The following is a 12,197-nucleotide window of genomic DNA, read 5'->3' as shown; positions in this document are numbered from 1 at the left end:
AATTTCCGTCTGCCATGCGGCGGACTTGCACACGTCTCGACTTCATAAAAGAATAAGAATAAATAACTCCACAGTCAAAAGAAGTATTTGTTGTCTGTGTCCTTGAATAATAATAATAATAATAATAATAATAATAATAATAATAATAATAATAATAATAATAATAATAATAATAATAATAATAATAATAATAATAAAAATAATAATACCTACATATACACAGATACGTCGATTGCAGTAAAACACCACGGCTTCGCTGCTCAGATCGTTCTTGCAGAGGCAATGACCGAGGCTGCAGAAACGACGACGACGCCAGCGAGGGCAGCAGTGATGACCACCACCCTGGGATCTTTGGCCGATTTCTGCCCAGACTCTGGCAATATTGACGTCTACCTGGAAAGGTTCAACCTGTATGCAACTGCCAACGGAATAGACGCAAGTAGGAAGTTGCAAGTCTTCTTAACGGTCCTGGGTGAAAAGGCGTACGTGACTCTGCGTAGCCAGCTGCTGCCGAAAAAAGCAACGGAGGTGAAGTACGCAGAGGCTACAGAAGCTCTCCGAAAGCATTATGCTCCAAAACGGTCAGTGGTTACCGAACGGTATCACTTTTACCACCGAAAGCAAGAACCGCACGAAAGCCTGAAACAGTTCATCGTCGAGCTGAAAAGACTGGCTGCGATGTGCTCGTTTGGAACATTTCTGGAAGAAGCGCTTCGGGATCGACTGATTGCAGGAATCCGCACGGATTCGATTCGATGCCGTCTCCTTGCCATGTCGGACGACGAAGTCACCAGGAAGCGAGTCTGCCAAATCGCCACCGCCTTGTAAACGGCTCAGAAAGACACCCGAGAAATGCTACTGGAAGAGAACAACTTCCAGTTTCGCCGGCGTCTACTGGCATCGTGAACCCACAAAGCAAGGCAGGCGACACGTTACGAAGACCGCTGGCGACGAGCAGCGTGCCCCCCAGGACGGTCCAAGGACGAATTCCGCACGGAGTGGCAAGGGCACCCGCAATGTTTCAGGCCGTAATGGACCAGGTTTTACGAATCATCCCTGGCACTGCGTGTTACCTGGACGACATGTTAATAGCAGGTAATAACCTGACAGAGTGCTATCACTGTTCCGAGCAAGTGCTACAAGCACTTCTTAAGCACGGAATTCGTCTAAATGCAGGAATATGCAAATTTTCCCAAGAAAATGTTTGCTACTTGGGACACAAGCTTGACAAGCACGGTGTGCACCCAACAGCGGAAAAGGTAACGGCGATTCGAGAAGCGCCAAAACCATGTTACACAGCTAAAGGCATTTTTGGGCCTAGTAAACTACTACGCCAAGTTTCTGCCGAATCTAGCAAACGTGCTAGAACCTTTCCACTAATTGTTGCGCAAGGGCAGCACATAGAAGGGGTCCAGTCAGTGTAACGCATGTTTTAGTCGTTGTAACAATTGGATCAGTGAAGACGTCTTGGAACTGTACGATGTGACAAAGGAAATACAGCTGACATGTGACGCTTCTGCTTGCGGCTTAGGCGCAGTGCTGTCGCGCCTGGTTGAGGGCGCAGTGCGACCGATCGCGTTCGCATCATGAACAATGACTCCTGCCGAGCGTAACTATGCGCAGGTGGAAAAAGCTCTTGCAGTTGTTTTCGACTGCGGTTGTTTCGACTGCGGTTTTCGACTGTTTCTTGCAGTTGTTTTCTTGCAATTCGACTGCGCCTTGCAGACGGCAGGGATAACAACTCGAAGCAAAAGTTTGACGTAATAGTCCTGTGTACAAAATAACTGTTACGTAAAACTCTTGCTTTTGCTCACGTGGTCGTGGTCGCCTCTGTTTCGAGTTGCAAAGGTATTACTTGCCCAGAACACGGCATGATCGTCCAGGAAATGGAGCAGAAGGAGAAGTTTAAAAGGTAATCGGTCTTCTGAGTCAATGTCTTCATGGATGAACACAGAACACCAATAAGTCGCTCAACCAACTCATCTGGTGCCGCTGCCCTATGAAAACTTTGTCAGTGCTTACACGTCGAAGACAGCAACTAACAATGCTGTAGCCTACTACAATGACGGTAATTCTGCACGAAAGGCTGTTCTGGAGGCCCTTGGAATTGTTCCAGATCTGTTTTGTAATATTGCCACAGTATGGAGAAAGAGCGTGTTGACAGGACAAAATTCTATGACTCTCCCGTGAGCAAGGAAGGACGGCGGATAAAAAGGAACACTAAGAAAGGTTTTGGAGACACCTGCAAGAAAGTCAGCAGTGAAATGTATTCTCCTGGGGCATTTTGAGCACCCAGAAGCGGTATTCGAACATAAAACTTCATTTTTCTGAAATTACATTTTTTATGAATGCTTCAAATTCAATGTACCTTTTCTCAGAAAGTATTCATCTCATTCCAATCAAACGTCGTATACATGCACTACAACCAGTCGTAAATATTTTGAGCTAAGAAATATCTGATGATTTATATGATAACACTATAATATTTACACTGGCAGAAACCCCCCTTGTGGCTTTGTGCAAGAAGATATATTATTTTGGGTGCGAACTCCATAGTGGATATCATATCTCTTTAGTTCAGATGTAACTTACGGGTATTTAGATTAACACTGTCCAATATGATCACATTCCTCTGCGTGATTGCAGAGAAAAGGTACATCAAATAATTAAACACACCTGAAATTTTGAGAGTGGGCCACAGGAAAGGCAAACCATCTAGACACAAACAAGATGTCTCATGTTGTACCCAAGGACATCTTTTGTGAGCACGTGAAATTTTATGCGAATGTCTGCAGCCATATCTAATATATTACGTTAAAACTAACATGTACCATTTACCCTGCGATACCTGCTTAAAGGATTGAACGACATATCGTGAAAACAAAGATTCTAAAATTTATGCGCGTGCAAGCTACTCCTTTCATAATATCAGTGAGCTTGAATAACACACAATTTCTTTCCAGAAAAAGTGTATCGCCGGTATTCATTCTGAGTAGCCTACGCCTGCGTCATATATTTAAGCCGTACTTGACGCGGGCGATGTGTGAAAGCTCCTGTCAAACTTGTCAACCAGGGAATAAAAAGGGAACGTAGCCAATTCCCCTCGCTACGGACCCCAACTCTTTACGTACTGTCAACCTGACATTTTCGCGTTGCACTACGAATTCACTGCCTGGTATGACCACTTCGCGTCGCCTTAGCGCCACGCTTTGGCGTGTCACACAGGTTTCACCTCGAAAAGAACCCAACGAGTGGGAACACAGTTGCCCCCTAGCAATTCTACCCTCCTGCCGAACTTCTCTTTCTGTTCAACCTCGTCTGTAGACTCGGTCGCGCTCTGATTGGAAGCATTCCAAACGACAAACGCGCCCTTCTTGCTCTTTCACTGCACTGTCCGCAGGTTTTAGTGGCTTTCGCTTTATTCGGCCCTGTTGCCTTCTCTGCCGCATTCCTGAACACGCGACGCCTTTTTCTCTTAGCACTGTTTGTGGTGCTCATTTCCGAGTGCCTATCTTTTCTTCCCGTTGGCGCCCTCAGCCTGACCCTCTTCTTGAATTTCTGCCGGAGAAATCGGAAAGATTTCCTCCTCTGAACTACATCTCTGAAGCTAGCCGTTTCATCCTTTGTTGTGCACTTGGTTTATCGTCGCGACTTATCTTCTGAGCTAGTTCGCGTGCTTTGGACCTCGTCAAAGCCATGACCTGGGCTTCACAAATGTGCCCCCAATTTTAACCAGTAGCGACTCCGAGTTTTTCGAGAAAAGGTAAGGGCGTCCTTCCGGTAGCCCATTGGGGACTGTTGCTACTGTATCGACATCTCCGAAAGGTCCCCCTGTGGAAAATATAACGAGCAAACTCGCCTTCACTTAAGAGGAAGCTTTAGCTCGGGCCCGACTCCGATGCGGCCTATTTAAATACATTTAAAGCGCAAAAACGTTTTTCTGAGATAATCCCTGGACCGATCTTAATTAAATTTGTTGCATTTGAGAGGAACGGTAACATTCTAGTGACTGTTGGAATCGGAATTTCGATTGAGAGCCTGAATTTTGTGAAAAGGATTTTCAAATATTTGACAGTTTGAAAAAAATAGAAGCACGAAGTTTACAAATTCGTAGCTCTGCATCAAGAACAGATATCGCGGTTTTGTAAACAGCATCCATTAGACCATTCAAATCGGACAAATTCGATACGTCATTTTACATCTTATCTGAATTTGTTGCGTTGTTTACAAGGGTTCTGCAAAAGCTGTATCTCCATATTACTCAATGTTTTTAGATTCCTATGTAACATATCAATTTTGGCCGCTTTAGATGTACTATTAGGTGCAATTCACATTATCATTTCTGGTTGCAGAGTTACTGAGCTTTAGACTTGATGGTATTGTTTTTTGAAAATTTTTCGTTTTTGCCAATTTTTAATAAGTAATTGGAGACCGAAATCGAAAATTCGAAACCGACAGTCACTAGATTTTAAGTTTTTCTTTTAAGTGCAACAAACCTCGTTAAATTTGGTGCAGTGGTTGCCGAGAAAAACGAATTCTCCTTTTACATGTATTTAGATAGGGGCACCCGAGATAAAGCTTCCTCTTAAGTGTACACGACTGCATCGGTAACGCTCAGTCAGGCTACGGCCTGCGGGGCTTCTCCCGGCAGCAATGCGCGGAACCGCTCCGGTCATTTGTTTTGGGGAAGTAATTGCTTCTCTCAAATCTTTTCAAAACTATTCAGGTAGAGACCTATGTCCGCCTGTTTTATGTGGCTGAAGCAAACTCGTCATTTTCACGCTTTCAGTTCGTGTCAGCACTGCATCCGCCCTGCGCGCTAATATCGCTTGCTCTAGCCTTACTTTCGCGAGCTCAGTTTCTGCCTCTATTTGTTCCAGCTTCTCCTGCCTCTCCTTCTCTTTCTCCCTTTCTTTCCTCTAGCGACACACTTTTTTCCCAAGCATCGATGAGTTAATCTTCATCGAAACCCACTTCGTCAATCGCAGCACGAATTTCGTGCTTCCTCAACTTATGGGTAATATCCATACCGAGCTCTACAGCCAAGAGCAACGGCTCCTCTTTCTTTAACAATGTAATATCCATGCTTTTCCGAGAGCTGAGTACAACTTTTCTTGTATTGATCGCACACCCGGCGGCGATCAATCGCAGCTAATTGACCAAAAGAACCCTGTAGTTATCGTCCGGCAAAACGTAGCCGCTCTAGCACTTACCCAAACCCGAGCTTGCGAAGGCCGTGTCTCCTGGAGCTACGTTCCCAAGTCTGGCGATCCCACATCGTGGAACTGCCTTCTGCTGCTATTCCTGCAAGTTTACACGAGTCGTCCAAGACTCCACGCCGTTACTGTGACGGTTGTGTCTCCCTGAGCCACAAAGAAGAAACCTGCTGATCTCAGATTCACAGATGTCGCACTTCCGTCCACAGTTTACTTCAACCTTGTGAAGGTCGTGACACCCGGAGCCACTTTTCTCAGGTCCGCCGATCCCAGATCTTAAGGACTGCTTTCTTGATGTAACCGCTGCCAACCAGAGTGTTGCGGCTCGAGCTGGCGTTTGGGCCTGGCATACACCAAACTCATCGACGAGTACGCCCGGTAGTAGGAATGAAGAAAAATGAGTTTATTTTACATTATTTACACTAGCTCTATATACGGAAGCCCACTCCATGTAGGAGCATAATAGACGTCTGAGTTCGCATCAGGATACGTCAGCACTCTCTCACTGCACGAAAGGTCTCTGCTTCCCTAGGCGACTAGGCTAGGGAATCTGGTGACTGTATCCCAGCCAATCACAATCGTCGAATCGGTCGCAATATCCCGCCCATGATATCGTACCGTTCCGCCGAACTCCACCTCTAATGGTGCTAAATATGCCCCCGCATATTCAGCAAGCAGGTATACCAATCTGGGAATCTGAAGTAGAAGCCGTTCACAAGGTAGCATTCGACGTTGCCCCTTTTCATCATTAGTTAAGGTTGCCAGGTGCTCGTAGAGAGGCCGTTTGTGGACCCGTCATCTATGGGTGTCAACGATGCGTTGACTTCGGGATAGGCGCTTATGAACGGGTAGGGTTGTCTCGTGGTAATCGTGTAAGGTCCTTAATCGGACTGAGACGTAACAGTACTATTAGTTGCAACTTAGAGAATTGTTATAACTTTTTTCATTGCGGATGTATAGTTGTAAACTTCATAGTTTCGTTCAACAGTTTTTATTGAAAGCTTCACGGCCAAAATCAAAACTTCGCTACCACCAGTCACTAGATTTTAACAGTTGCTTCTAAATGTGAGAAACTTCATCAAATTTGGCGCAGTGATTGCCGACAAAACTATTTGCGTAAGTTTGCCGAGAAAAACCATTTGCACAAACCCTCGAGCTAATTAAGGCTGTTGAACGGTCAGAGTCGCAAGTTTGTGAGGTAGTTATAGGAACTGCAGATATTTACTAAATTATCCATTACATCCCTCCTTCCACGCGTTACGTGAAAGACATATAATGTTTGCCTGTGCTCTCAGAGACGTGAATTTATTCATATTTGAAAGTTTATTGATAATTGAATGAAGTTACAGCGACATGTCACTTAGGGAAGGGTTGCGCGCAAGCGTATGGACGCTGCAAACATGCACAGCGAGCTCCGCGGAGTTCAAGCACAAACGGAAAGGGCGCGAATGCGGTCCCGGACGCTGCATTGATCCCGATGGTGCAACGCCTGGTGTACCACAGGCAAAGCGCATATTGCTGCGCACGCACAGCTAGCACCGCTGCGCCGAAGCGCAAACGGAAAGGACGCGAACGCGACGATTCTCTTCTCCACCTCCAGGCACCTTCCTCCTCCGACGCTCGCTTCCCTCTTGGCGACAAGCATAATCTCGCTGATTTGACAGACGGGCAACTACGCTTGCGCGTATGAACGGCATTGCACTGGGTCTGTACAAAGCTCAAAGTCTGTGGGATAATTACTACCTTAGCACTGAGTTGCTTATAAAAGTTCCGAATTGTTTTACACGTGCCTTACCAGCCTCGCTGAAGCTTGACTCAATGATGGGAAATAACTACAGCTGGCACCGAGTTAACGTAAAGCTAATATGGGGGACATATCATGCCTGACACGCGTTTCAAAGAGTAAAGTACGTAGGTTCTTTGGGGCACTATAATAAATGACTATTTGCATTTCTATAAAGCGTTGTGAAAGCAGCACACGGATATTTTCCAGCTGTCTTCGAAGAAAGATATAATATTTGGGGTTTTACATGCCAAAACCACTTTCTGATTATGAGGCACGCCGTAGTGGAGGACTCCGGAAATTTTGACCACCTGGGGTTCTTTAACGTGCACCTAAATCTAAGCACACGGGTGTTTTCGCATTTCGCCCCCATCGAAATGCGGCCGCCGTGGCCGGGATTCGATCCCGCGACCTCGTGCTCAGCAGCCCAACACCATAGCCACTGAGCAACCACGGCGGGTGTCGAAGAAAGAAACGTGACATGAATAGTAGATGCGTTGGAAATGACAACCGCATCATAGCTAATATTCGGGTTTTGATTGCTGGCATGCACAATCGTCCTCATATAATTACTGGCAAGATATATATAGCTTCGCTGAAAAATAGGTTTAGATTCTACAAAGGTGGCACAAATTTCTTAATTTTTCTTTGTTCGGCAATGTGCATAAGAATAGCCCAAGAATATAAAGCATCGGTGATTTCAGAAATTAGAACACCGCTACCAGAAGTTATGAAGACTCGGTTCCGCGATACGCTCATAGATCTCCAAGTCGAGATGAGAAAAACATCTGCATACTTCTAGAAAATATTGAGAGAACTCTAGTGCCACCTGAAGATCGTTTGGAAACTTGTGGACTATGGGCAAGGGGTGCCTCCGAAGTGTGAAGACGCATGCAACAGCAGGTGTAGCAGTGATGTCCTAAATATACACGCCATAGTGGCGAAACAGTCGAGAAGATGTTCTTTAGTGAGTTCGCCTTTTACCTTGGTAAATGTTTTTTTTACTCTTTATTTCACGATGTTTCGAATTTCGCAAATGGCATGTGCAAATTATTTTATTGGTGATCACGCATTTGTTACAAAATCCCGCATTTGCCATAAGTGCATTATTACGGGGGCATGTAGTTGTTCTTGATCTTGAAATGTGTACTTATTTATCCTTCAGAACAACAACCTGGTACCGTATGACATGCGAAGCAAGCACTCCTACTCTAAAAAAGGGGGAAAAATAGTACTATATATATACTTTCTACAAAAACAGCATATTGAAACACAGTGATACAAAACTACTAAATCAAGACAAGAAGAAAAAATGAGCAGTATAAAGAAGAAGGAAGAGTTCACAGTTCATTTCAAATCCTTATGTATAGAAAATTTGATTGTAGAACAGTGAATTCGATTCAAGACTCACAACCTCGTCTTAAGAGGAAGCTTTAGCTCGGGTGCTCCTATCTAAATGTCATGTAAAAGGAGAATTCGTCTTTCTCGGCAACCACTGCACCAAACTTGAGAAGGGTTGTTGCATTTAAAAGACAAACTTAAAATTTGGCGACTGTTGGTTTCGAATTTTTGATTTAGATCGTAAATTTTTTATTAAAAATTGGCAAGAATCGAAACTTTTCAGAAAACGAACCTATCAAGTTTGCGACTCTCCAACTCAACAAGGAAAAATGATGTCACAATTCTGTGAATTGCATCCGATAGCTCATCTAAAGCGGACAAAATTGATATGTTACACATGAATTAAAGAAAAAGTCAGTAATATGGAAATACAGAACCCCGCGCATGTGCGAACCACGTCGTAACACAGGCCACAATGTCTTTAGCGCGCCGTTTTTGTTCTCGATATGATCGGTAGCCTGGGCTGTCTGAGATAAACGAGTCGAGTCTTGGCAAGAAATTGCCGGAGATATACCGTAAGTGTTTTCATATAGTTGGCGTTGCAGGAGCCCTGGCGTAGTGATTCTAACGCTCGTCGTTAAAAAAATTGGATCATTCGGCGGATTTCAAGTACTGGCCTCCAAAGACGACTATGAGCAGGGTCCTACTATAGAAAACTAACGAAGGACCTGGCTATGGGCGTAGGAAGTGACTCGCCTTCGTTCCTTTGCCCTTGCCAACGCAGCTTCCTGGCTGGGCGATTGAATCCTTGATTGTGGCATTGTAGGTAGTGTGTTTCATTTCCAAGGCCTTGGGTACAAGGCATTGGGTCTTGTAGGGTTAGCGCTTGATATGAAATCAGTAAAAATACCCTGCTCACATATGCATGCGACTTGCATGCGCGCGCACGGCATTCGCGCACCTATCTCTTCGGGTTGTTTTGCAGCCAAGAGGCCATACATATAATGCTTAAATCGTGCAAGCACTGCGAATTAAGCGTGGCTGAACAACTGTTGATATGCCGAACACTTCACAGTCAGCATGACGGGACGACGCTCTACGTTTTCTACAGATGGCGTCACTGTGTGTCTCTGAGGCCAATAACCTGCTGGCACGTCTCTTTTTTTCTTTCGAAGCTGTTAGCTTCAAGTTGGCCGGGATTTTTCGTGGCTTGCTCAGCCAAAAACAAAAGGCAACAGGAAAAAATTATGGAGTTTTACGTGCCAAAACCACGATTTGATAATGAGGCATGCCATAGTGGGGGACTCTGGAAATTTTGACCCCCTGTGGTTCTTTAACGTGCACCGAGATGTAAGTACACGGGTGTTTTCGCATTTCTCCCCCAGTGAAATGCGGCCGCCGTGGCCGGTATTTCATCGCGCGACCTAGTGCTTAGCAGCCCAACACTATAGCCAGTAAGCAACCGTGGCACGTGGCAGCTGGAAGACTTTGTGTTCGAGTTTCCGCGGAATACAATTATGTTTTCTCGCACATTCGAATTACATTTGTACTTTGCAAATTTTTCTGACGCATTTTACTTTGAGAAATTCAATTAGTTCAATAACGCACTTGCGCGGCGGGCTTACAAGAATGAGGATGTATGCCGTGCTAACGGTACCGTCACCTAGCAACCGCGGCCACTCACATAGACCTCAAACGGTAGCTGGAAAAGGGCTTTGTTTTTCAGTTTCCGCGTAACAGACCTATGTTTGCTCGTATATTCGAATAACAATCCGAAGCTATCATGTCTGCAGCTTGTGTAAGACGTACTTCACTCATTTTTTTCATGAAATTCACGAATAAACGTTCATTTAGTTCAATAATGCACTTGCGCTTTGGGGAGTGCTTAGAAGTATAAAGAAGACTGGTGCACTGCCGCATACGTGCGTGTGCGCGTGACGTACACCCGGCGACAAAAGTTTACGGACCACGCGGGATCTTCAAAAGCGTCCAATTTCTGAGCAGTCTGTAGCCGTAGCCAGTAAAGCTATATACGACAATGTCGTTAGCAAATTCTAGTCGAGGCCCGAAGTGCAAATACCAGACGGCGTTGTGACGTTGCAGAGCTTTTCTCAGATCTTGTCACCTGCAATATTTTGTCACCGGGCGTACGTCGCGTGGGGTGGTGGTGCTCGTCTAACGTCGGTAGTGCTTGCCTAACGTCGACAACAGCTTCGCTGTACATCTATTATCGCGGGTGGAATGGAGGCGGATCTTTTTCTACGTTTGCCGTATAGGGCGTGATTGAAAGCGTCACCAACGAGTGAATGAACAGTCGAACAAGTACGATCGATCCATTTCCTATCTCAGAGCAAAAGAAACGCACAAACAGAGAACTAGTCATTGTTTCATTTATGCGCTTTCATTTCCCCGCTCGTTGTTTCAACTAGATTAAGACCAACTGAAAACCAGGGGATTAAGACCGGGCTATTAAGACCAGCTTAAAAATAACAGTAGCGTTGCTAAACGGGGTAAAAAACAGTACTTTCTTTAGTGCCATGTTTGGAGCGAAAGTACTTGCTCGCTAAGTCGTGCGTGACACAGTAGCTCATCAAAAATTGCCAGGTGTCTACTGAACAAGGGTCTTGGTCTGAGCTAATTGGTACGACATCATTTTCCTTAAGGCAGGTCAAGCGCACAAAGACACGGTCAGCGAAAAGAAGACAGAGAAGGTGCTTTGTTTGTCTTCTTTTCGTCTTCCGTATCTTTGGGCACTTCACCTGCCTAAAGGAATATGATCCCAGGTGTCTTTAGCTATAACGTAAAAGACGCGAAGGCGAAGGCCTTGTAAAGCCTACTGTAATTCACCAGAATCTACCCTAGTCTAGCTTAATGCATCTTAATCCACCCGAATCCTATCTTAATACACCTATAGTGCACCCTAATATGCCTTAATTCACCATAATCAACGTTATACATACACTATAACCAATCATTAACTTTGCTAATCATTAATCGTCTCTTATACACGGCTGGACATGCTTTGCCGCAATATTGTTTATTGCGGTCTTCTGGCCTTCTTTGGGTCACGTCATATCTTTTTGTACATCACAACGCGACCTTGAAACATAGAGATCTAAGGCTTTCGTATTAAAATAATCCTGCCTGAAGAACAGTTCATCCGCAAAGCCAATACGCCCATTGTGTACGATGGTGCCTTCTTTATTGCGCGGATGTAGCGGTGTCTTTTTTCACAGCAACAGTGCCACACCCATAACGACTGGCGATTTGCAGTTCCTTCGTGGATACGGGCGACGAGCCCGAGACAAAGAAAAATTAAGTGACCATTACAATGCTTCGCAATGCGAAATTTGGGCGCAGCTCTCTATGTGTATCTAAGCTACGAAAACACAGCGCAGCACGGACTCTGTGCCGGTCGCCGATGGCTTTCAAGATACCGCAGCCCGGTCGGGCGCACGCGGCCACCCGGGCCGCCCGCAGTAGAACGCGCCCCCTCCCTTCCCACCCTCCCCCCTAAGCCTTGCGCGCGACGGAAGGCGGCACGCTTCCCTCGCGCTTTCCTTCGTTGGGTGCGCGAGATGGAGCCGCCTAAAGCCCCTGCATCCACGCGCCACCGCCGCTTTCTTAAGTAGCGACAACCTTTGTTGCGCGCCGCCTTTTCTCCTCACACCAAATCCGGTTCCGGTATTTCCGGTTCCGGCATTTCCTGTTTAAAAAATTTCCGGTTCCGGCGTTTCCGCTTCCTGGAGTTGCGCTGCGGGAATTTCCGCTTTGACTGTTGTTAGACGATGGTGAGACGCCCGCGCGTGCTTAGTAGAGCTGCGGCAGTCACCATGACAAGAATGCAAAGGAGACAA

At 45.6% G+C, this 12,197-nt stretch overlaps 1 pseudogene; it reads left to right on the top strand.

The window, feature by feature from the left end:
- Window positions 1–330: 330 nt before the first annotated feature.
- LOC142591552 (uncharacterized) lies at window positions 331–906 on the top strand (annotated as a pseudogene).
- The last annotated feature ends 11,291 nt before the right edge of the window (window positions 907–12,197 follow it).

This window comes from Dermacentor variabilis, chromosome 8 (genome assembly GCF_050947875.1).
Source record: "Dermacentor variabilis isolate Ectoservices chromosome 8, ASM5094787v1, whole genome shotgun sequence".
NCBI classification, from domain to species: domain Eukaryota; kingdom Metazoa; phylum Arthropoda; class Arachnida; order Ixodida; family Ixodidae; genus Dermacentor; species Dermacentor variabilis.
Note: the sequence above shows the minus strand (reverse complement) of the source record. Positions and strands in the feature narration are given on the sequence as shown.